The 24,982-nt window shown below is 45.7% G+C and overlaps 2 long non-coding RNA genes across 2 annotated transcripts in view; one reads left to right on the top strand and one right to left on the bottom strand.

Moving 5' to 3' along the window:
- The window catches only part of LOC123286833 (uncharacterized), a 28,399-nt gene extending 4,925 nt beyond the window's left edge, over positions 1–23,474 (bottom strand). The window contains exons 1-2 of the long non-coding RNA XR_011504551.1: positions 23,252–23,474; positions 442–17,690 (exon numbers count right to left, since the gene is read on the bottom strand). This is a non-coding gene — a long non-coding RNA (uncharacterized lncRNA). The remainder of the gene's footprint in view (positions 1–441; positions 17,691–23,251) is intronic.
- Positions 1,541–21,083, top strand: LOC123286834 (uncharacterized). Its single transcript, XR_006529632.2, has 4 exons — positions 1,541–1,665; positions 2,250–16,073; positions 17,436–17,589; positions 20,670–21,083. It is a non-coding gene; the product is annotated as an uncharacterized lncRNA (long non-coding RNA).
- Positions 23,475–24,982: the final 1,508 nt, after the last annotated feature.

Raw genomic sequence — 24,982 nt, 5'->3', positions numbered from 1 at the left:
TCTCCAAACCATTCAGGAAAGATGCAAAAGTATAAACAAACTGGTCAAAAAGTACAGAATTCGATTAAAAAAGCAATTTGAGATCTGTGCAATTTTCATAGAATAGACCGAAACGGATTTTTTTCTCAGACGGAAGGCCTGGTTGTTTTGACTCGTGGTGGACGCAGTCATGACCATAGAGCTAGTCTGCATAAAGGGGGAATTCATGCCGAGAAGAGGAAATGGGCAGAGAAAAGAAGCGCTTTCTAGTGACTGTGTCCTGCGTAAAGGGTACAATCTGACAGGAAGCAAATCGATGTGGAGCTGTTCATCTGGGGCTGAGGATGCGGGCTTGCTGATGGTCAGCTGGGGTCGCCCTCTTGTCTCCCTCCCCCGGACGGAGGCTGCTCACCACCACCCGCCTGCTGCCCTGCTCTCCACGAAGAAGGAGTCTGCTTTCACCTGTTCTTGCCAGGCTTCTTCTGAAAAATGGTGTCTGAGTGTCACTGGGAGACCTTCACCAAGAAGGAGCTTCACCAGGAAGATGTCAGCATGTTCTAATGCAGACCTTGTCACTTGAAGGAAGAACCTTTTTAGAAGCCCCAAACCCTGGTATCCCCTTGCCTGGAAGCCTAAAAGAGAAACCACAACACTAGGTCAGGGAACCATAGAATGCGCAGTGAGGAAGAGAAACCAATGGTGGATGACAGCAGTAGCACTGGGAAGGGTGTGTGCGTGCGTGTGTGTGTGTGTGTGTGTGTGCGTGTGTGCCGTCATGACACTCAATGTCTTAAAGACCAAGGCTAAATAATCTATTTCAGAACATTCAAATGGATGCTTCTACTACTAGCATTTATTAACACATACATATCCCAGGCTCTGTGCTGAGTAAATTCTTTCCATCTTTTATCCCATGTAATCGTAACAATAATTTGTGAGGCAGGTAATGTTATTGCCATTTACCAATGAGCAAACTGAGGCTTAGGCCATTTTAACAAGGTCACACACGCAGTGAGTGGTGATGCCAAGATTTGACCACCAGTCTGTGTCTGTACCTTTCTCTTCTATTTTACACTGTTCCTTAAGATGGAGAGAAGAGGCTTCATAGGAAATAAAAGTGTCTCTTGGATGCAATAAAATGTCGGAAGGTTGAGTTTCTCTTTGCTGAATTGTGTCTGGAATGATGCAGAGTCGGGGAGTAGCCAAGGCCACGTTTGTGTAAACATTAGAAGACATATTCTGTTATTTCCAGTGAATTAAGCTCATTATGCCGGGAATCTCTGCCCTGCCTCCCCAGATGATGACAATACTGTTTATAACTTGGCTGTATCCTGTGAGTAATTTATTTTGTCAAGTTCAAGAAAGAGTAGGTAACTTCAGATCTTAAACAACAAAAATCAGAGAAGAAGGATTACTTATAGGAATAAAGAGAAGAGAATGCAGCAACCCCAAATTCAAAGCTCAATATGAAATCAATGTGTCTTTTTCGAAATGTGCATGAAGTCAAGAGATTCTAAGCCAGAGAAATGGAGATTGTGCTACGACATCCGTAGTCTATTAGTGCTTCCAGAACATCTTCATATCATTGACAGAATGAAGTCAAAAGTACCTTCAAAACGAAAAATGGTAAAAGAGGCATCGATGTGCTTTGCATGATGAACTTTTTGTGTGACTCGGAATCCAGAGGTTGGTTAACTAACCATGCCTATTGTGAGTTTAACATGAATATTGTAATTGTGTTTGCCCAAAGCCTGCCCATCTCCTCTTACACACCACCCTCGGTGATTCAGCAGGAAGGCATGACAGAAGGGCAAGGGCAAGGAGAGGGGACTTCCGAGGGGAGACTCTATCCCTAAACCTCGGAGGAGAGACACTTCCTCCAGAGGGTTTTTGCAGCGTGACTTGAGGATGGGGCTTGAGGACGTCCCCGCATGTCCTGATCACCTCTTGCCATGTGAGAGAAAAGCAGACAGTGAAACGTATCTTAACTGCTGTGGTTCATGCTTCCCAAAACATCATGAAAACTTTGGGACTATTTGACTATTTGACATGAGTTTGGTTTCTTATCTGTCCAGTCACTCAGAGATAACAGTGGGAAAGTGAGATTAAGATTCATATCCTCATAAATCCTAGAGAACGGGGTTAAAACTCATTTGAAGTCTCTTTAGTCATCAGCTATGTGAAAGGCCACAAATTAAGATGGATACAGGTGGCCTGGGATCAATGTTGACAGGCCTGGTAACTATCGTCTGCTCTCTCTCTCTCTCCAGGGTCTTTTATGAAGTGATTTGAATGTTCTAATTAAACATGGCAGTGGACTGCTTCCAGACGTCACTCTTCCAAGCTAGAGGAAAGCTTGGGGTTCCAACCTGCGAAGTGTGTACCCAGCAAGGGACTTCTCCCTAACTCACTCTTCCATTCCGGGGAGCAAGTTAATGAGAATACACATGTGCATTTTGACAGATCCTTTCAAATAGTGTCAGTTTGGCATAGGTGGAGCAGAGGAAATCTCCTTGGACACAAGGTTGGGGCAACTCCCCACCCTCAGCCTTCATTCCTGATAACCTTAGGAAGATAATCAGCCAGTTTGACAGGAAAGCCCTGGAAGGGCCATCTTAATGGGACATTTTAAATGGGAGGAAAAGCAGTTGACTTCCTCCATAACAAAGAGAAGAGATCACAAATGGAGGTATATATGGAGAACAGCCCGGGCAGGGCTGACTGGAGAAGGCACAGGGCAGCACAGCTCTGAGCTTGCAAGGGGAAGGAAGATGAAAACATTAGGCTCAGGAGGTGAGCTTGGCAAGCTGCCTTCGTGGATCAGAAGTGACCTGGCTGGTGGCCTGCAATGACCTCGGCCAGTATCTTGGAGAGGCTAGGTTCTACCTGCACCCTCTGCAGCCAAATGCCTGAGTGGGAATCCTTGCCCTGCCACTTAGTGTCAGGTAACCTTGGGTAGGGTCATTCATGATCAGAGTATGTTAGTATGTTATCTCCCTTTCTGATAAAGTGGGGCTAGTGATAGCATCCACTCTATAGTGGTTGTTGTAGGGATTAAATGGATTAATACATGTATGTCCTTAGAAGACTCTCTGCTGCATAGTTATCACTTATGTGTCAGTTCGTGTTACTAGATGCAGGCTGAATCCTTTTCTCGTGAACTTTACCCATCTCCTTGGCATACCTTTTGGTCAAGCTGAGAGATGGTATGGTAAAAGCAGTCTTCTACCGTAATCAGCCAAACACCTACCCTTGTCCCTTCTGGATTTGGAGGGAATGACATGAACTGGAGAGATGATCACCCTCCCCTGCTTTCGGGAGACAGGTACACTGCACGATGGGCCAATATGGAATAGGGGGTGCCTCCACCAGAGGGTCTTTGTGTGGACCAGGACATAGCTCTTAGCTCTCCCTGGAGCCAGTAAGATGAAGAGCATGAGTCTGTGTCTCAGCTCTGCCACATACGAGCTGTGTAACCTGCGGCAAGTCATTTTCCCAATCAGTGCTCCAGGTTCATCACTAGGAAAACGGAAATGATAAATAGTGCTTCCCTCCCAAGGCTGTTGGAAGATTAAGTGAGTTAGTACATGTAAAACACTTAAAATAGTCCCTGGTGTGTTGTAAGCATCATATAAATGTTAGTTCTCTCTACTATTATTTTTATCAACTGTGAATAAGAACCTAGGTTCTTGGGGACACAGCTTCTGAATGCCAAGTGGAAGAGTTAGTCTTCATTTCTTAGTGAGCCAATAGATATTTATTTATTTATTTTGGTGAGGAAGATTCACCCTGAGCTAACATCTGTGCCAATCTTCCTCTATTTTGTATGTGGGTTGCCGCCACAGCATGGCCATGGGTGAGTGGTAATGGTCCATGCTCAGGAACTGAACCAGGGCCACTGAAGCAGAACGTGCCAAACTTAGCCACTAGGCCACGGGGCTGGCCCCATAGACATTTAAAAATACTTACTCTGTCAGACACTCTGTTAGACCCTGGGATACAGAGGTGTGCAGGACTCAGGCCTTTGAATAACACGGAGATGGAGAGAGAGTAGAGCTGGTGCTTACACAATGAGCAGGTGTTAACCAGGCAGTTAGAGCTGAGGAAAAATAGCAAAACAATGGTGGGTATTTCCCAGTGCATTGGGAACAGCAGTTGTTGGTTTGGGCAGAAGCATGGAGTGGGTGGGGCAGGTGAGGATGAGGATGGAGAAAGAAAAAACCGACTCATGGAGGATCTTTATGCCATGTGGAGTTTGGACTTTGCATTGAGGCAATGGGAAGTCATTGAGGGCATTAAGAGGAGACACAGTATGCTCAAGGTTCTGATTTGGAGTCAGTGTGTAGAGTGGAGAAGGAGGTGAGGCTGGAACCAGAGAGAGCTAAGAGTCCAGGAGAGAAGGCAGCTTGACCTGATCAAGGCGGCTGCATTAGGGGAATGGGGCAAATTCAAGAGCTATTTATAGGTAGTGTTTTAGTAAATAAGAGGTGGACAGTGAAGGAGAGAGAGAGAGAGGAATTGAGGATAAATCTCAGGGTTGTAAAGTTGTAGGTATTAGTGAGTTCTTAAATTTTTATTTTATTTTATTTTATTTTTGGTGGTGTTAGGAATAATTCAGAGGCAGGGAAATTTCAGAATGCTGAAGAACAGGATGATTAAAGCAGGCATTAACGTTTGATCGTCCCGGACTGGAGAACTCCTTTTCAGCACCTGAGTTCTTAGCTCTTAGGAGAGCCAATTTCCTACTTGCTTGAAATAAGCATGACCATGTGATTTCCTTTGGCTAACAGAAAAGCATTTTATTTTTGGTGCTCGTGTCGCACCTTTCTCTTCCCCTGCCGTGGGAGGGTTGGGAGCCAAGAATACATGGAGGTGCCCTAAGATTGGATCACTGAGCCCACACATGGAACCCAGCTGCCGTGGAGAGCCACTCAGATCTGCAGAGGACTTCGCATGAGCGAGGAATAGCTTTTGTTGTATTAAGCCATTGAGATTTGGGGTTGTCTGTTTCCAGCATAACCTAGCCTATTCTGACTCTATGGTGGTGAGAGAATGAGTGAGATAACGTATATAGAGCACCTTTGACAATGCCTAGCACATACAGTCAACAACGGGCTGCCATTATCTGTATTAGTTGTGACCCTGGCACTAACTTTACTGGTGGCCTGGATCCGTCAACTACCTACCTGAGTCTCGGTTTCCTACTCTATAAAAGGAGTTAGATGAGAGGATCAGTAGAGACCCTTCTAGTACTAAGACCTCGTGGATAAATAAATCTGTGAATGTTGGCAATGGGGAAGAAATGAAAAATGAGGAACTGTGGAGTGTAATACTGGGCAGATCCAAGGAGAAGCAGGAGATCAAGTGGTTAGACTCTCAGTTTCCAGCTGCCCCTGCAGAGATTGTCCTCTTCCTCCTCAGGGTTCGGGGAGGGTGGGGAGAGAAGACCCTGCTGAAGACTCAGAGCTGACCTGAGTCATTGGGTTATTTTTCCCTCTGTAGAATCAACGGGATTTCATAAATTTTTTCTTATAAGGTTACAATGTATTAAGAATCCTTGGACACTGAAGTCCTTATCCCTAGGAATAGTAGTCAGGTGGTGGAAAAATCTGGAAGATAGAAGATTCTCACTAAATGTGTTTTTCCTTTCTCCTTCCTTTTCCAAGCTTCATAGCTAATGCCTACCTATCCTGCTCTGGGAGAAGTGTCTCCTTCCCTTCTGCTCCGACATGTACAAGTACTGCCTTATACGGTCAGTACTCATTTGCATGTACCCTTATATTTACTATTTACTGTCTCTGGCCTTCCATCTGGGAACATTTTCTTCTGCCAGAAGAAAGTATTTCATTTGGTATAGGTCTGCTTGCCACTTGCATACTTTGGCCCTTGTTGGTATAAAAGTGTCTTTATTTAACTTTTACTCTTGAAGAGTATTTTCACCACGTACAGTGTGCTCCCAGGTTGTCAGCTAATTTCCTTCTGTCTTTTCTGCTTTCCATTGCTTTTCTGTTGAAAATCAGTTGCCAGTCTAACTATTGCTCATTTGAAGTTACTGTGTCTTTTTTCTCTGGCTGATCATAAGATTCTTTTTGTCTTTTGAATTTCTTGCAGTTTTATTGTGATATGTCCAGGTGTGCATTTCTTTATATTTATCTTGCTTGGGGTTTGTAGAACTTCTTGATTCTGTGGGTAAATAATTAAAGGGTTCATCCTTCTTTCACTTAACAAATATTTGCTGAGCATGTGCCCCAGAGCACTCCCAGTGGTGAGAAATGACCGGAAAGTAGGCAGCCTCAGTATGGAGGATTGCTCCAACTCTAGCGTAAGCACAGGTGCTTCGGGAGCACATTCTGCTGGGCTTGTTGTCTAAGCCAGTCCTGAGGGACACGTAGGGGATCAGCAGGCAATGCACGAGCAGAGGCTGGGGACAGGTGTCTGAATGTAGCGTCTGCACATGCACGGCCCCCAGAGGAGGGGGCACGGAGGGCTTGTGGAACTGCAAGTAGGTCAGTGTGTCTGCACTGCTGGGCGGGAGCCTGAGAGCTCTGAAGGTGAGTGGCCACAGATGAGGCTTGGTTGTCAAATGCTCAGCTCCAGCTGCAGTGTCTCTTTTTGGCTTTAGACAGATATCTACTTCCTCTATGACATCTTGCCTGGGATGATTCAAACGACCTCAAACTCAGTTGGCCAAGGATCTGGCTTGTGTGTCCCAAATCTCAGCCCCCTCCAGAGCCCCAGCCCATGGTTCAGTTGCTCATGCTAGGGAACTGGGCCTGATTCTCTGCATGGCCTGATGGCCGGGTGTGACTTTGTCCTCTTTATCTCTGCAGTCTTGTCTCACATGATGCTTTGTTCTTGCCCTCTCCACTCCAGCTACGTTGACCTTCTTTCCAGTTTCTCAAACATGCTCCCTCCTGTCAGGTAGGTTTTACAAGTGATGTTTCCTCTTCCTGGAAAAGCTTCCCCTACTACTTCATCACTTCCTTGGAGAAGCCTTTCAACCCCCACCACATACGCCTTACACAGTCTCATCCTGTATCACATTTCCTCTCACAGTGCCAGCCACAGCTTGTAATTAGATATTGATTGCCATGGTTATGTGTGTAAATTTATAAAGGTCACTTTATAAATCCTGATATCGTCTCTCTCTTGATATATATGTATAAATATACATATATTTCATTTTTGTAGGAAAACAACAGCAAAGACAGGACAGAGACAAGTCAACGGAGAACTTCCTGAAGTGACTCGAGACTGGGGAGTCCTTTGCCTTTGACTGATGCTGTCAGTTGCAGATAGAATTTTCACTAAAGCTGGAGAAGTGCTGACAGCGGAGGTCAGAGAAATCTGGAATGGCCAAGTTGGCAAACATCATTCCCGCTTGGTGGGGCCCCCACCCCCTGCCGAGAGAGCTGTCCACTTAGGCCCCTGTGTTTTCCAAATAGTTTCTGTTTAGTTTTCATCTCTCAAGAAGAAAGCACATGAAAAGATCAGTCATAGGGCAGATTCAACAGGGTAAACATTAACTAGATATTGATCTGGACTTCTTTCACATCTGATGAGTAATGTGGTGAATGCTCAAGCTGAGTTGTATCTGGCCTGGAAAGTCTATATTGACTTTTGGAAGACTATAAAAGAGAAACAGAGGTTTCCTAAATGGGAACTGTTTTCACACGTGTAGATGGGTTGACTGGTCTGAGTCCCATAGAATAACATGGGGGAACAGGAGAAGACATTGTGAGACTCACCCTGGTCTGTTTTTGTCAAGCAAACCAAAAGGTGCAAAGGAGTTAATTTTTGAAATGACCAAACTCTCTTCCTGACTCGATTAATCTAGCTGGTGCTGCTGCTCACGTCCAGAGTGCTTGCTCTGTGGGAGAGCTCAGGGTGTTTGGCTGATGATCAAGGAGTCAAGGAAGCGATCTCCCTTCTTGTAGGGCCACGGAAGTCCTACTGCAGAAGGGATTCTTACATCACTATAATGTAATCACTATACATTATACAGCATCACTATAGCCACTGTTAGTGTGGGGGCCAACCATGGGCCTGGCAAACCAGGAAGTCACTTTGATTTCACAGAGCTGGGCTTATCAAAGAAAGTCATGCAAAGGAATCCTTTGCACGTTGCTGGAATCTCCCTAGACTTGGCTCCCCTCCTTGGGGTTTTGTTCTTCCAGTCCCTAGGGAGACCACCAACATTCACGTGCTCCGACTCTCCCACTGCATGATGTTGCAAGAGTTATCAACATTTTAAGTCTGTGTATTGAGCATGTGAAAAATGCCATTTTTTTCCTCATAGACTGTCTAAAAGACACAAATTGCTTTAGTGATAAGATTGTTTCTGCTCTGATACCCATCCATGGCAAGCCCTCACAGTACTTTCAACAGGGCAGGAGGGGAGGGTCGTTAGCTTTGCTAAGGTTCATGATGTTAATATCATCGTTCAGCTCTGTAAAATGAAGAGGAAAAACCTTCAGATGCCAAACATTTATTGGCTTCCAAGAATGAGCCCTAATATTCACTACAGAACCTAAAAATGTCCACATCCAAAATGGCAACCTGCCCAAACTGAGCGCATTTGCTGGATTGCTGATTGCCAATGTCTAGTCAAGAGTGGATTCTGAGGTATCAGTTTTGAGCTCTCTCTCCCCTTGTGTTCTAGATCTGAGCACAGAGGCTGGCCTGAGCTTCCCTTTGGACAGGCTGCATTTTCTTGGAAAAAGCATCGTGCCCTTAACTCAGGAGGGGGTGTTGTCCTGCATGCTGACATCCTTGTGAGGGCAGGAGAGTTTCCATTGCTGTTGTTCATTGCCAGACAGTTGTTTTCATCTGGTTTCAGACAGAGAAGACAAAGTAGTTGTGTCTGTGCATCTTAAAATTCACCCTGCATGAAAAATAATTGTTTACTTCATTTTGTGCCAACTTTTAATGATGAGTTGGTATGTGGATTAAAAGCTCTGGCTTAAGCAATGAGTCTGAGGGAAGCTAAAAGTAATTGGGGGAATGTTGGAGACTTCTGTTGGTAACTTTCATGTTACAGGACCACCCGCTTTGCTGGTGAGGCACAGATTGTCTCTCCTTGAATCCTGCTTCTTGAAATGAAAGGTGAGATTAAATATGTCTGTTCAGGGCATTTTGAAATGAGGTCTTATCAAAATAAGGGAGGTGATCAGGAAGGGAAGGGAGAAAAACAAAAGGTCTAATTTTCTGTATCTCAGTAGGAGTTGAAATGTACTCAGATCGGTAGGGTCAGGAGTTTAGATACTTTCATGCTTGTTAACATCATAAGGAGCTACTGCCGTACATGACATCAACCACTTGCAAGCGAAGCATGATCAGATATACCCCAGGCCACAGAGAATCTGGAAAGTTTCCTACCCATTCTGCTAGCTAATCTTTTGGAAGGCAATTTATAAGCTCCATTTGATTAGGAAAAGCCTTTCTCTAGTACTTAGGTGGGGGTTGGAAGTCCTTTCATACATTTTCGTAATTAACTTCTGATACCCTAATGGGCACCTCATCCCATCCACATGCACAGATGTATTGAGCACTTATTTGCGAGCCACTGCTTAGGAATGGAATGAGGGACAGAGATGAAGTAGCAGGGCCAGTGTCCCCTGGAGGTGTAAGCCCCAAGCCCTGCTGTGGTGATGCTCAGGGGCATGGTTCTGGGCACTTGGGGCACATGCAGCCACCCAATCCAGTGTCAGCCTTGAACAGGAAGGGAAACGCCCCAAGTATGCACAGCCAGTCATCATACAGAAACACTGCCTGAGGCTGTCTGTGTTGACTGCTGTCGCAGCTATTGGTCATCTGCTCAGACACACGCCTGGCCTCACAGGGGTGGGGGCAGGGAACGGACACTTCAGCAAGAAGGCTCTCAAGTCAGAGTGAGACTCTTCCATCCGAAGTCTGATCCCAAAGGCTCTCCGCAGCCCCAGGGCCTGAGCTCCAGGGAGACACTGCCAGCATGCTGACGCTTGAAAGAGCAGACAGCTGGAATGAATCAAACCCGAATGAAATCACAGCAGGTCTCACAATTGATACCTGAGCTCTCCATTGGAAACCGAGTGATAAAAAGTACATTGAAGAGGGGCCGAAAGAGAGTGTTAAAAACCTAAAAAGAATAAGAAAAGGTTTTGAAGAGGAGGAGTTTTTGGAAAAGGAGCCTTGACAAGGATTGCTGGATAATGGATAAGCTAGTTTTCTTGATGTATTATTCAAGTGTAAATTGTGAGCAAATCTGCTCATGGTTCGTCTTACCCTCGGGAGGAGCAGGTTGGGAGTCATGGCTATCGGCTAGTGGTTCTTAAACTTTTTTGACTCTGACTTCCCCTAATAAATTCTTTCACATCCTGTCCTGGTAACATGCTCTCTCTCTCTCTCTTTTAAACACATACAACTTCAGGAAGAATTTCATGCAACCATACTTGCCCTTCCTACACGTTATGCGCTGTGGTATTTTCTCTTCTATTTCTATTCAATCTTTTCATTAATTCAGTCAAATACTGTTATTCAGTATTTTATCAAATTGATTTTAAATCAAGAGAGTAGATCTTAAAAGTTCTCATCACAAGAAAAAAAGTTTGTACCTATGTGTGGTGACGAATGTTAACTAGACTTATTGTGGTGATCAATTCCCAATATGTACCAATATCACATCATTATGCTATACACCTGAAACTAATATAATGTTATATGTGAGTTATATCTCAATTAAAAAATTGATTTCAAATATATTTCATTGTCCCTTAATGTTTTGAAGCCACCATTTGATAATTACGGGTCTTGAGTAGTGTATGTATGTACTGGGTTGCAAAGTAAAATGTATTTCTTACTGTGCGTTGTGGTCAAAAACAGTTGGAAACCACATCTGCGGGGTTAGGAGCCTTGATCCTCTTCCAGATGGTGAAGTTACCTGGAGGAGGCTCGAGGCAGAGGCGGAGGAAGGACTCGCACCAGCAAGTTATTTGAAAAGACGAGAGCTCATCCTCCGGCAGTGGGTCTACCCCTTCTCCATCCAAATGGGCCCTGAATGAGGAGAAGGGGACGGCAGCTATGGGCCATGCGGGGATTCTGCCTGCTGCCTATTTTGGTGTGTAAAGTTTATTGGAATACAGCCAAGCCATTTTACCTAGTGTGTGTGGCCGCTTTTGTGCTACAACTGCAGAGGTAAATAGTTGCAACAGAGTCCATGCAAAGCCAAAAAATGCTTAGTATCTGGCACTTTACAGAGAAAATTTGCCAACCCCCATCAGCGTCTCAGGATGTCTGCCCTTCCACAAGCACCTCTCAGGCTGCAGGCTGCCCTTTCCCGGCACCTCTTCCAGTCCGTCCTTGATGATCAGTTACCCTTGAATAACAATTTTGGGCTCAATGTGGGCCATTGCAGACAGAGTCCCCTCCCCACTTCCCACCCTCCTGGATAGGTGGCTACTGGGGGAACAACTTCCCACACAAAATCCGGGGCTTTGCACTCCAGGTGGGTTATCCGGAAGCAGATACTGAGATTGAGTATGGGGTGCAAGAGGAGCTCCTGTGGAAAGAAAGGTGAAGAAGCAGGACTGGGCAGAAGGAAAAGCTGGACTGCACTGCAGGCCTGACGAAGGCTCAGCCCACCCGACAGGGAGCGCTGGAGCCAGAGTCGGCCTCAGGGGCTCATCTCTGCGCCAGCCTTGTCAGTCAGCCGGCCTGGTCAAGGGGACTGCCCCGGCCTGGCGCCACCTCAGGTGAGGCCATTCTCTGCAGCCCAGGCCATGCTCCCTGCCAATGGGCAGTAAGTCCTTCCTGAGCGGCGATCTGGGCCGTGTGTCTGAGTGTCCCGCTGTCTGCCTCTTGTGCCGCTCGACAGACTTCCCTGTACTCTTGGGGAGCAGCTCCTCCGTGCTCTGGTGGGCCTCTCTTCCTCAGGGGAAGCTAGAGGGAGATTTATGGGAGACATTACAGTGCCCACTGCTGCGCTGGGGCTCCTGGTTTACCGCCTCTGCTCTCGGTCTGGGGTCCCCTTGCCCTCAGCCACAACCTCTGCAGTCTTGGTGTCTCACCCGGTGACGTGACTCAGACCCTCATTCCTGAGGGACCCAAGGTCTCTGTCACTGTGCTGTTCTCCAGCCAGGTTTGCTGTTCCCGTCCATGTACAGTCACACGGAGGCAAGAACGCACACAGGGAGGCCAGAGTGGGTCACCTGCAAGACCATGTGTAACAGTGCTCAGCCTCTCCCTGATGACCAGGGTGGTGGCTCCTCTGCTTGATTGTCCAGGTGGCCATCAAGCTCATAATTTGGTGAGACTCCAGTGATAGTCCCCAGGTGAAAGTATGCCCACTTGGGGACCAAGACCTGTTGCCCTGCAGAGCCCAGCTTGTGGGCATGGGAAATAAACATTCCCCCAGTGTGTCATTGGGGGTGACAGCAAGTGGGGCCACTTTTGCTTCTACCCCTTGACTCTTGGACCCATATATTCTTCATTTGGAGGCGCCACATAAAGATTTTCGATTCGGTGTGTCCCTGTGTCCCTGGAGTAGCACCCTGTCCTTGCAGAGTGTTCCTTCTGAGCTGGCCTTCCAGCTGTGCCCTCAGCAGGCTGTTCCAATGCTTCCACCTGGGAGGTGAGATATGTGATGCAGACTGTGGAGCTCATGGTCGTAGGCCCCGTCCCACACCTTCTGTGCCGCCCTGTGGGTCCCTGGGCCTGAAGCTCTCCTATGTGGGCTCCCTTGCCAGGTCCAATGCTGCATAACCCCTGGATAGTGGAGCTGGCTGAGGCTCTGCGGACTGGAGAGTCAAAGCTAAACCCAGAATGCAGGTCTATTCCTGTGAGAACGAACCACTGGCTCTTCCAGGATGAACGACACCTCACATAGTCAACTTGCCACTAAGAAGAAGACACGAGAAATGGTGTCACACAGGGAGCTCAGCGTCAGTCTCTCTTGCTGGCAGACTGGGTGTTCATCAGTGGCGGCAGCAGCTGGATAAGCCTTGGTGAGCGGGGTCCCTGCCGCTGGGCCGGGAGCAGCTTCCATCGTGCTGGCCCTGGAATGGCTGACGACAGAGTCACTTTGTCTACTTTGTTCAGTGCCGCGACCATGGTGCGTGCTCTTCGGAGGTCATGTGACACTCATGACACAAAGATTTTCACGTTCACTGCCCACTCCCACGTATCCACTCACCTGCCCCTCACTATTTCTATGGCCATGCCACCAAGCCTCTCACAAGAGAGAACTAAAATCAGAGACATTAATAAACGTAGGCGACACGTTAGTGTCCCTTGTTTCTCTAAGGGGCGGTGGAAGAAGTTCCCAGTTATGTGAGTATAAGTTCACACGGTGGCAGTCTTTCTGCTCCGGAAAACCGAGGAGGGAGCTTTCCTGTATGACACCTCCACTGGATGTATTTGTGACAGTCAGTGGTTTCCATCAGATTATAAACGAGATTACTTTCCTTGACAAGGTAGTTCAACTGATGAGAGGCTGTGTGAGTAGCTTCGACTTCAAGGAGGAGTAACTCTCTCAGGGTGGTCTGTGGGCATCAGCAACGGTGCGCTTTGCGGTGCAGTAGGGATCCTCAACCTTGGGACTATTGACATTTTGGGCTGGGTAATTCTTTGCTGTGTGCTGTTGTGGACTGAATGTTTGTGTCCCCCCAAAATCCATATATTGAAGTCCTCACCCCCAACGTGATGGTATTTGGAAGTGGGGCCTTTAGGAGGCGATTAGGATGGCATTAGTGCCCTTATAAGAAGAGACATTAAAGAGGTTGCTGTCTCTTTCTCTGTTCACCATGTGAAGACATGGTGAGAAGGCAGCTGTCTGCACGCGAGAAAGAAAGCTCTCACCAAAACCCAAACCCTGCAGGAGCTTGCTCTTGGACTTTCCAGCCCCCAGAACTGTGAGAAAATCTACTTCTGCCATTTGAGCGCCCCAGTCTGTGGTATTTGTTGGCAGCCTGAGCCAGCACACGTGCATTGTAGGAAGTTTGGCAACATCTCTGGTTTCTACCCCCTCGATGCCAGTAGCATTCCCCCAGTGGTGACGATTAAAACGTCCTGGACATTGCCAAATGTCCCCTGAGGGGTAAAACTGCCCCAGTTGAGACCCAGCGGGGTGCACACCAGGAGTGTGTCTCTGGTTTCATGTCGTTTAGCCTATATGAGTTCTGTGGGTTGGGAAAGAATGAAAGGGGGCTTCGTCCTGGGAAGTGGCCCTCACTTGACCACTTCTGGAGTCTCATTTGGTGGCACTATGACAGCCTGAAGGTAGCTGAAGAAGAAATGCCTGTAACGAATGGGAACTACAACAAAACAAGGCACAGGTAGCACCCTCGGGGGCTCCTTTAGAGCTCCACAGCACTTCAAAGGACAGAGCTTGTGGTCCACGCAGTCCTTCTGCTCCTCCTTCCCTAAGTGCTCTGCCGTGCTGGCTGGCAGAGAAACAAAGCTTAGTACCATTAATGACCTGGTTTCTTTCAAAGTTTCAAAAACATTGTCTTGATTTGGCCATTGTTACATGGAAAATTCTGGCAAATAGATTTTGGAGAAGCTCTTTTTTAGACAAGTTTGGATGAGAAAAGCTTTGAAATTTGGACTAAAATCAGAGGGGAGACTCTGGTTAATTGCCTTTAAATTACCTGGGACTTTTGAGATGCTGAAGACAGAAAATATTCCATAGATGTATCCTGAGAAATCATTTCTGTCTGAGGTGCTTTGGCTCAGCTGACCTTTCAAGAAAGGGATGATGTGTCTATTTCCAATCGAACTTTCCCCCAAAATGGACATAACAATTGTAATATTTCATAACTTCCATCAGGTTATGAGTTTTAAGCATGGTCTCTGCTCTTTTCCAGATGTTTCTGGGACCATGAGAAATACAAAGTCACGTTCAGAGTTTATGGACAGGAAGGCACCACACAACACATGTGTGGATTGTTCCTTGGAGACCCCCGCAAGGTGATGGGCACCCGAGTCTGCAGACCCCACCCCCTCACAGCCACCATGAACACACGCATGGGACAGACCCAGGACTGTGCAGACCTCTCTCTACTGCTTCCCGGTTTCCTTATAGTCTTGATTACAAAGGCTGAGTTTCAGAAGTGGCCAGCACTTTCTTTCCATGGTCTCTCTTCTCTGCCTCCCAGACTCTATTGAGCCACCAGCTCTTCCCTTTTCTCAGCAGCTGTCTGGTGGGAGTCACTCGCTGCCAGATGCCCACAGCACAGGACCTTAGGTGGATGGGGTTGCACCTCGTCTCCTGCATTTGTTGTTGTCTCTATTGATTTTTCTTGCATCCTTGCTGGGTCCTGCAAAGTCTGTTTGCCCTCGCTCTCCCAACACCATCTGTGGCACTGTCCTGTCCAGTCCTGGTACATGGAGATGCTTTGGTGAATGGCCCAACTCATTCGGTTGTGGGCCACTGTGCCCAGTGTCCTCCTGCTTCCTGTTCTTTGACCTTTTCCTGCTCTGTAGGGCCTCTTCCCTCTCCCGGGCCTCAGGTCTCTCAATTTTTGTCTCGTCTGCTCTCCAGGAGCCATTGCTCTGACCTGCCTCCCGCTGGGTGTTCACCCACTCCCACTTCCTTTTCCTTCAAGACTTGTCCTCGGGCATGTCACTGAGTCTGGCCAACATGGGCAAAAGTGAGGCCTGGCAGGCCTAGATGCTAAAAAACTTCCAAAATGTGATCTTCTATGCTCTCTCCTCTTTTCTGACCAGATGTAGAGAACCCAGGGGGAGACTTTGAGAGGTGAAGATGGAGACGAAAGATGGAGGAGAGTAGGTCCCGGGTTCCTGGATGACTCTAGGAGTCAAAACACCCCAAACCATCCCTATCTCCTCTTCTGATCCTCATGGGCAAAATGCAAACTTCCGTTGGGTCGAGCCCCTACGATCTGGTAGTTGTTTGTTACAATAATTAGTCTACCCTGATTCATGCCCCGTCACTCCCCAAAGTCACCTCAAGCCGCTGATTGCTTTTTCTCACCTGTAGGCGCTGGACCAGCTTCCCTGGGGTTCCCGGATGCTGAGGGAGCTCTGTGCTCTGTGAGCTCATCTCCACAGCAGCTCGGGTTCCGCATTGGTCTTGACTCGTTTCTTCAGTGCCGTAGGTGAGATCTCTCCCTCCCCCACATTTCCTTTATTTAAAAATTTTATACTATTTGCACTGGCAACACAGATGTAGATTCCAATACTATGCCCCTAACCCGGAGCTTGCCTCCCTCGTTCTAAACATTGGCTGTGGCTCCAGGATGCCTGCACACCTCTCCAGTTGTAGCGTTTGGGGTTTCTGGGTGCCCCACCATTGGCTGGCCCCCTCAGAGCCCTGACACCAGGCTGCCATGGGCCTGAACTGAACCCCACCAGTTCCAGCTCCTTCTCTGCACAGGCAGCCCCAGCACTGTCACAGTTATACCCACTTCCTGTAACACCCACCTTCCATAAAGGCCCCGACATGGACAGTGGCTCTCAGAGGGCAGTGGCCACCCTCTCAGGGGTCAGGGGAGCTCTAACAGGCAGGGAGCAGACGTCTCGGGAAGGGCCGAATATCCCCACAGGGAAGGCTTGGCTTCTGTGTGGAGGCATCTCTGAATGTGTTTACACTTATGTGGACTTGTGCTCCAGTGTGTTTGTGTGCATGTGGACGTGTGCTCTGAGTGTGTTTGGGCCTGGTGGAGGTGTGCTCTGAGTGTGTTTGCGCTGTGTGGAGGTGTGCTCTGAGCGTGTTTGCGCTGTGCGGAGCTGTGTTCTGAGTGTGTTTGCACTGTGTGGAGGTGTGCTCTGAACGTGTTTGTGCTGTGTGGAGGTGTGCTCTGAGGGTGTTTGTGTCCATGTGGAGGTGTGCTCTGATTGTGTTTGTGTCCATGTGGAGGTGTGCTCTGATTGTGTTTGTGTCCATGTGGAGGTGTGCTCTGATTGTGTTTGTGTTCATGTGGAGGTGTGTTCTGAGTGTGTTTGTGTCCATGTGGAGGTGTGCTCTGAGTGTACACCCCGGCCTGCTGAGGGTCTCCACAGCCACTCTCCCTCCTGGACTCTTTCCTCCTCAGTCTGCAGTAAACTGCCACTTTCGTTACACCCCAGATTCAATACAACTCTTTAAAAATGTTTCCTTTTGGTTTTAATTGAATTAAATTATTTTTTTTACTAAACCTTGCTGTGTTATGCTCAGTGTGGGAGAAACCAGATAAAGACCTGGGCCCTGTCTTTGAGGAGCTCACCACCTAGCAGGAGAGAAAGAGACATGTGTACCAGGGACCCCAATGTAATGTGGAATGTAAAACATTTGGCACAAAAATATAAACCAAATGCTATAGGAAAAGGCACAATTAGTGTCTGGCATGCCTGACAGGACCGGGTGCACTCTCTGATTTGGGGCTAAATTCCTTTGGAGGACTGTCTTATTGCTCTCTCGGATCACGGCAGATGGCTTGGTTTCTTTTCAACGCACTCTGCACGTTTCTCTTTGCTCCCAGGCTGAGCTGTCTTGGGCATCACTGGGATAAAGGCTTTCATGAAACCAGGCTTCCTCGGCAGCTCCCAGGCCTGTGCTCTCTAATCCTCCCGGGATGTGAACCTGCTCACCTGCCTTTGATCCGGTCACGTCACCTGCCTCCAGCACGCTCAGCTGTGAGTAGATCCGCGTGGCTGCTGCCTTCAGTGCCTGTGGCTGCTCAGATCAGTGTGTGGACATCTGTTTCCCAGGCGAAACACAGCGCCGGCTGCAGTGGCTGGATGTGGGATTGGACGGGCACACAGAAAAACGTAGAAATCATGCCAGTAGTAACCATAACAGTAATTAATAGTCAGGATAATAATCATCTAGCTGCAGTGGCAATACACTTGAAAGAATTTTCCTTGGGTATCTTTTTTAATGTCCTAGATGAGACAGGAAGGTTGGGCTTTTGAAGATATAAAAGAAACCCCAAAAGGACAGATCTGTGATCAATGTCAATTTCGCTCGTGCTAATGACTACCTGTTCTAAACTTGGCACCATTTTTTTGCTGGACATTTTTTTTTTTTTGAAGTGGTTGAAAAGAAAAGTGTAAATGTGGAAAATGGATTGATGAGGACAAACTGTGGGGCCCTGCTTCACTCGTGGACTCTGGCGTCTCCTTGCCTCAAGATGGGGGACACATGACCTCTGCTGGCTCCACACTTCCTGGTTTTTAAGGATCCACACAGACCTTGTGACGATTTTAAGGAATATGGGCCATGAACTTTCAGCGTGTCACGTCTGACTCCAAGTTTGTGCTCCTCTCCTCATAAGCCAGGTGTCCCCCTTGGGGCTAGAACCAGCTTCCATTTCTCGGCACTGTGGGATCACAGGGGTCTCCGTCTTTCCCTCAGTCTTCCTGTTTGCTCTTGAAACCGGACACTTATTCCAGCCTCTCTAGCACTGAGATCCCATCCTTTTCATTGCAGTAATGTGCTTACCCAAGCTTCCATCGCACAAGTCCAGAGCAGGGCCCAGCTGCCTGCTGACAGACTCCCAGGCTGACGCCGCTCCGCCCGGCCTGGATTCCTGCTTGTCCTCCTCCAGTCACCCGACAGGACAGCGTCAGGATGAGAGTGAACACCTGGACTAGCCCCTGTTGCCTGTGGCTGGGTCCTCTAGATGCTTGTCTGACTTTCTAACTTCTCAGCTTCTGTGGCGGGGCCTAGGCGGCAGCGTCTGTGGGTTGGCTCTGCTTTATACATGCCTCATTTTCTATAATTATAGAAAAGTCCCAGTTTTTGATGGGATGTGGCTGCCCAGAATAAAGGCATTTCCCAGCCTCCTTTGCAGCTCCCATGTGTACAGCAGTAATACGGGCAATCCCTTCAGACCAGGGACTGGCAAACTTTTACTGTAAGGGGCTAGTTTGTAAATATTTTAAGATTTGCAGGCTATATACTCTCTGTCACAGGTACTCCTCTCTGCCACTGTAGTGTGAAAGCAGTCACGCTAAGTGAGTGAGCATGGTTGTGTGCCAAGAAAACTTTCCTTACAAGAACAAGCTGAGGGCCAGATTTGGCTCATTGGCTTCTGGTTTGCCAATCTCTACTCTAGACAAATACTCCAGGCAGACAGAATGACAAGACAGAAGGGGCGCAGGTCCTTGACACCTTGACATCCCATATCTGCTCTGGATTGCTTCCATCTAGACTTTTATGAGAGAGAAATAAATGTCTCTCTTGCTTAAGCTTCTGTTTTTATTCTCTGCTTGTGGTAGATTAAAGATGATTCCAAATTCTTTGTTCCTCCTCCCATTGAGAAGTGGAGTCTAATTTCCCCTCCCCCTGAATCTGCCTAAATGATTTCTTTGACCAATAGAACGTGTGGAAGTGATGTTCTGTGACTTCTGAGGGCAGGCCTTAAGAAGCCTTGCAGCTTCTACCCAGCATCTTGGGACTTTCCTTTGGGTCCCTGAGCTGTCATGAAGGAATTCCGACCACCCCGAGAGTGCCATGCCGAGGGGCCACACGGGAGCTCTGGTGGACAGTCCCAGCTGAGCCAGCCTTCTGTTCATCCTGCCCAAAGGCTGCTTGGACCATCCAGACCAGCTCATCCCCCCTTGAGTGACTTCTATCGATGCCATGTGGAACAGAAAAGATCGGCCGAGCCCTGCTTGAACTCCGGACCCACGAAATTATGAGATAGAGTGAAATGGTTGTTTTCAGCCATTTAAAACTTTAAGATTTAGAGAAGTGATGTCAGTGCCTCTCCTCCCCTGTGGGCGGGGCTCACCTTCCGCCTCGCCCTTTCTGTTTCTTTCCTCCTGCTCCTCTCTTGCCACATCCAGCCCTGAGAAGGAACACATTTAAGAAGCTAGAGAAATGATTTGCTTTTTAAAATACTGAATGAAATACGGGCTCTATTGAGTCCTAATTATAGAGGAGATGAAATTAAACAAGTTCTAGAGGAAATAACAATAAGGCTGTGGGGCAGGATACCATCGCCAAACAGTGCTTCAATTCCTGATTTGTTCTCTAAACTCTGCCACTCTCCGTGGGTGGAAGCTGAGGAAGCGTGGGCTTTGGAGTTAGACGCAGTTTTGATTATTGGCTCAATCCTTGTCAGCCAGGTAACCCTGGGTATTTTATTTGACTACTCCAGAACTTTGTGCCCTGGTTTTAAAAATGGAAATAATATTATTTACCTCAAAGCAGTGTTGTGAGGATTAAATATGCTAATATACACAAATATCTGGCAAACCAGTGGTCAGTGAACATAGTCTCCTCTATGATTCAAGCAGCTTCTACTCTGTGCTGTCCACCAGCCACATGTGGCTGCCGAGCATTTGAAATGCGGCCTGAATTAAAATGTGCTATCAGGGTAGAATAAATACTGGATTTTGAAGACTTTGTGCAAAAGAAAAAGAGAAGGCAAAATATTTAATTTTAAAATATTGATTGAATGATAAAAGAATACTATTTTGTATATATTTGGGTAAGTATAGTATATTATTAAAATCAATTTTGCTAGTTGCTTTTTATAGTTTTCATATGGCTATTTAAAAAGTTTAGAATTATGTATATGACTCACATTAATGGCTTGCATTATATTTCTACTGGATAGTGCTGTTCTGGATGGCTAGAAATCTAAGCTAGTTTTAGGACACTTTTTGAGTGAGGGTGTCATTCTCTCATCTCTACACACATTTACTATCTATGTGTGGCAGAAATTTCTAGTGTCCTTACATATCTGTTTCTCTTCTTATTCCAGGCACACGGGAAGACTACCATTCTGTGCAGCAGCATTTAACTATGGTGAGGCCTCCAGCACTTGCATCCTCTGCTGAGCTGACCGCGGAGGGGCGGCCTCTCAGCCTGCCGTCCTGAGTCACGGCCTGGAGGGCGGATGCTCTGGAGAGATGCCTGGATCTGGAGTAGAATTTGCTTGAATGAAAAATAAACCATTGTCGTGTTAAGACATTGAGATTTTGTTGTTTGTTTTATTGATTTTGTTGTTTGTGGCAAGAGCATAACCCAACTTCTCTTGATTAATAAATGTGTTTTCTGATTAACAAATTTAAATGCTCACCTTGAATTTTTTCTCTGTTTTACTCTCTGTGCGTACACACAAAGAGAATTTTGAAAAAGTAGGTTAAACAAAGTAGATTTTTGATGGTGTGTAATAGGGGAAAAAAGCTTGGCTGGGAAATATAAATCTATGGAAAATGTTGGAAAAACAGTGAGAAGTAGTGTTGTCTAATAAAAATTAAAGAATTCAATTCAAGTCCATCTCGTCTTATTCTTGGACATTAACAGAGTACAGAAAAATCACAGAACTGAGTGGGAATATTCTAACACGAACCCCAGGTAAGAAGTTTACAGGTAGTGTGAAAAATGCTGAGAAAATCAGAATGTCCACAAATGTTGTGGTTTCTCTCTTTGGAAATAGCGTTGGCACCTCTGGGCTAAGAGATATAACTGGCTTTCCAAGAAGATATCAATTTCTGGAATCACTGGAAGTCAATTTTGAAGTAGGCCAAATCTATCATAATCCTCCTAATGGATTTTGCTTTGTCTCTTCCCTCCCATTTGGAAATTTACTTGGTTGTGGTAAGGTACAAACTTCCAATTATAAAATAAATAAGTTTAGCATGTAATGTACAGCACGATGACTGTAGTTAACACTGCTGTATAATATATATGGAAGTTGTTAAGAGAGCAGATCCTAAGAGTTCTCCTCACAAGGAGAAAAATACTGTTTTTTTCTTTTTGTATTTATGTGAGATCTGGATGTTAACTAGACCTCTTGTGGTAATAATTTCATGATCTATGTAAGTGAAATCATAATGCTGTACACTTTAAACTTACACAGTGCTGTATATGAGTTGCATCTCAGTAAAACTGGAAAAGAAAGAAAGAAATTCTACTTGGGATTTCTTGTATAATTTGAAGTTAGCAGCCAAGGATTAGGACTTGAGTTCTGAACAGAACTCTTCCCTACTCACTTCCTTATCACATCTCCTTCCAAAAGAGAATGCGGCCATGGGGCGCTCGTCAAAGAACAGGGGCAGGGGTGGGGGGACTGCCCTCGTTGCTTCTGAGTGGAGTAAAGAAGTCTGGCCATTCTGGATATGAAATGAATGCTAAGTCTCCACACTGATGATGATTGCGCAGAACTTGGCTAAGACACAAACCCAAGTTCAATCATCTGTAAACACAAATCCATGACGGCACTAGAAACATGTGACTGACATAGCGGTCAAATGAAAATGTAAAAACTTCTGTTGTTTTTAAGAAGCAGGAAGTTGAGTAGGATGTTCCTAATAGAGGGAAGACTAAAGAAACCACAGAGCAAACACAAAGTTTGTTTACAGGGTCCTTTTTGAGAAAGTATGGTTCCCCATCTGAGGACGCTTCACTTCTGATCTTGTTAGGTCCACAAGCATAGCCAGGCAACAGGAAGTCACGGCGTCTCCGTGACTGTTGCTGTAGGGCAGCCACTGCACTTCTTAAAAAGGAACTGAGAACATAGCGGAGTCCCTCACAGCAATTCACATGCCAGCAAGAAAATTATAGACCGTCTAAAAATAATTAGAAACAATTTGCTAATAATTCTTAAACTCCATACATTTTCTTTTGGTGTTAGAACAATTTGATTTAGTGAATTTATTCTTTTTTATTCTTTGAATTGTAAAAATAATATTTTAAATATTTAAAACAGCAAAAATTATTTAAGATTTTAAGAATGCTTTCACGTTTCTAGTATTTGTTCATATGTAAACTTATTATTAGATGGTTGCACGAAAAATTTGTGTTCTTTCCTTACATTTATCATAAAAATTCCCCAATGTTACATAATCTTTATAATTATAATTTTTTGATGGCTAAATAATAGAAATAAAGCATATTTACTGCAATTTACTTGACCATGGTGGGCATTTAGATTGTCTCCAATGTTGTGCTAGAATAGGAAACTTGAATAAACATGTCATAGATGACAATTTTAGCCTCCTCTGAGCTCACCTTCCCATGGGGGTCCCCACTACCAACTCCTCCGCTCACGCTGCTGTGCGACTCTGGCCTGCACCTGACCGCTGTCCTCAGAGCTGATTATCCCCATGTTCTTTCTCCCGAGTCTTGCTCTCAAACTTAGTGTCCTGATTTGAGCTAAAATCCTATATTAGTCAGTGTCCACGAGGAAAGCCTGTGCTAACAATACCCGCCACATCTTACTGCCTTCCAACAGCAAAAGCTCACTTTTACTTATTTTAGCTGTTGGTGAGGAGGTAGATTTAGTCTCTTCACAAAAAGACCAGAGAATGAATGCGCCCTGAGAGAGAGAACAGTGCTTACCCGCTCCTCGAAGAAACGATCGGACCGGATTTGTGTCTCAGGACTGGGAATTAAAGCATGGAAGTCACCGTGAGCGTGTTCAGATGGATGGGGCCATCGGCACTTTGTGCTCCTCTGTGAGGGCAAGAAGGGCACGGTGGAGGTCTCTCCTTTCTTCCTTTTCCTCTGCACCTGGGAGCTCCGCCCGAGGGGCCCAGCAGCCCTGGACATGTTCCAGGCCCACTTTGGAATCCTACCCCAGGGGAGGATCCTGGTATGAATGAGCTCAACTTGTAGCAGAGGAATAAAATGAGCTAGCCCGGAACCCATTTATAGTGTTTATTAATTTTTCCATTTCCCTCACTATTTATAATATAAACAAGAATACAATGATGGGAAAACTTTGTCAAGTGTCGGATAAACCCAGAATGAAATACCACAATGACCCGTGGAATAGTGACTATTTTCTAGTTTACTGCAGCAACACAAAGGTATTTAAAACATTATCAACATTTGAGGTATCACTTGAAGGACAACTAACAATCACTGTGTAGATTTCTTGTCTGTCTGTTTCTCTTCGTTTCGTTTGTTTTTGAACTTTTAGGCAAAAAAAAAGAACAAGAAACAGGCACCTTTTCTCCTCTGTTGCCTTAGGCCTCCTGGAAAAGCCTCCCAATGATTTCCTGTGGGACAGAAGCGTCTAGAAGCCTCCTCCCCTGGCGAAGGTGCTGAGAGTGGCAGTGGACAAGAGCGGCCCTTGAGTGCTGGTGTGGGCCTGCGTGCTGTGACTGTGAGCTGGGACGGACTCTTCCCAGGCTCAGATGGAACCTTTTTTATGTCATGAATCATTCAGGTAACAGAAGCAACAGCAGCAGTCACAAACAATGCATTTCAAAACCAACAAGGCATTTTGATTACATTTCAAGATTTAATTAGATTCTGAGATATTTTAATTAATTGGAACATGTTCCACATAGACTTCTCTCATATCTGAAAAAAATGAAAGAAACCTGGATCTCTCACTGCTCTCTCTGGCCAAGGATAGGTAGGCAACAACTTTTTACTGTCTTTCAAGATGAATTTCAAGCCATCCATGCATTCCTGCATCAAATGTAACATATTTTATGATTTAGTCTGTTTTTTCATAGTTAACTTAATTTGCCAATTTTTTATTTGAAACTTTTGCATATTTTCAAAAATGTGACTGGGCTGTAATATTTTTGTGCTTCACTCCCCTGTAAAGCCACTGAAGTCTGGTGTCTTTTGGGTGTGAGACTTTTGACTTCTAGATCAATTTCTGTAAGGCTTGTGTGTTTATTTGGGTTTTCTATTTCTTCTTGAATAAAATCTGTATTACTATTTATATTTAAATTAAATTTATGTGTAACTTTCTTTGTATTTTTCCAAAAAGTTGCCCATCTCTTCCAAATTTTCAAATTTGTTGGCAGGAAATTATTCATAGTATCTTCTTGTGATGTTTTGAATCTTCATGGTATCCACTTTCACACTACTAATATCCGTTATTGTGTTGTTTTTTCTCTTTGTCTAGATGAGTCTGGCTAGATATTTGTCCTACTTAGTTTATTTCAAAAGATCAGCTCTTTTTGTCGATCTCTATTATATATTTGTTTCCTATTTCATCAGTACTAGTTCCTACCTTTATTAGTTACATCCCATACCCACTTTAGGTTTACTTTATTGTTCTTTTTTAAAGCTTTTGAATTGAGCAATTAGTCCATTGACACAAATTTG

Source organism: Equus asinus, chromosome 7 (assembly GCF_041296235.1).
Source record: "Equus asinus isolate D_3611 breed Donkey chromosome 7, EquAss-T2T_v2, whole genome shotgun sequence".
Lineage (NCBI taxonomy): Eukaryota > Metazoa > Chordata > Mammalia > Perissodactyla > Equidae > Equus > Equus asinus.
This window is presented reverse-complemented; position numbering and strand designations above follow the sequence as displayed.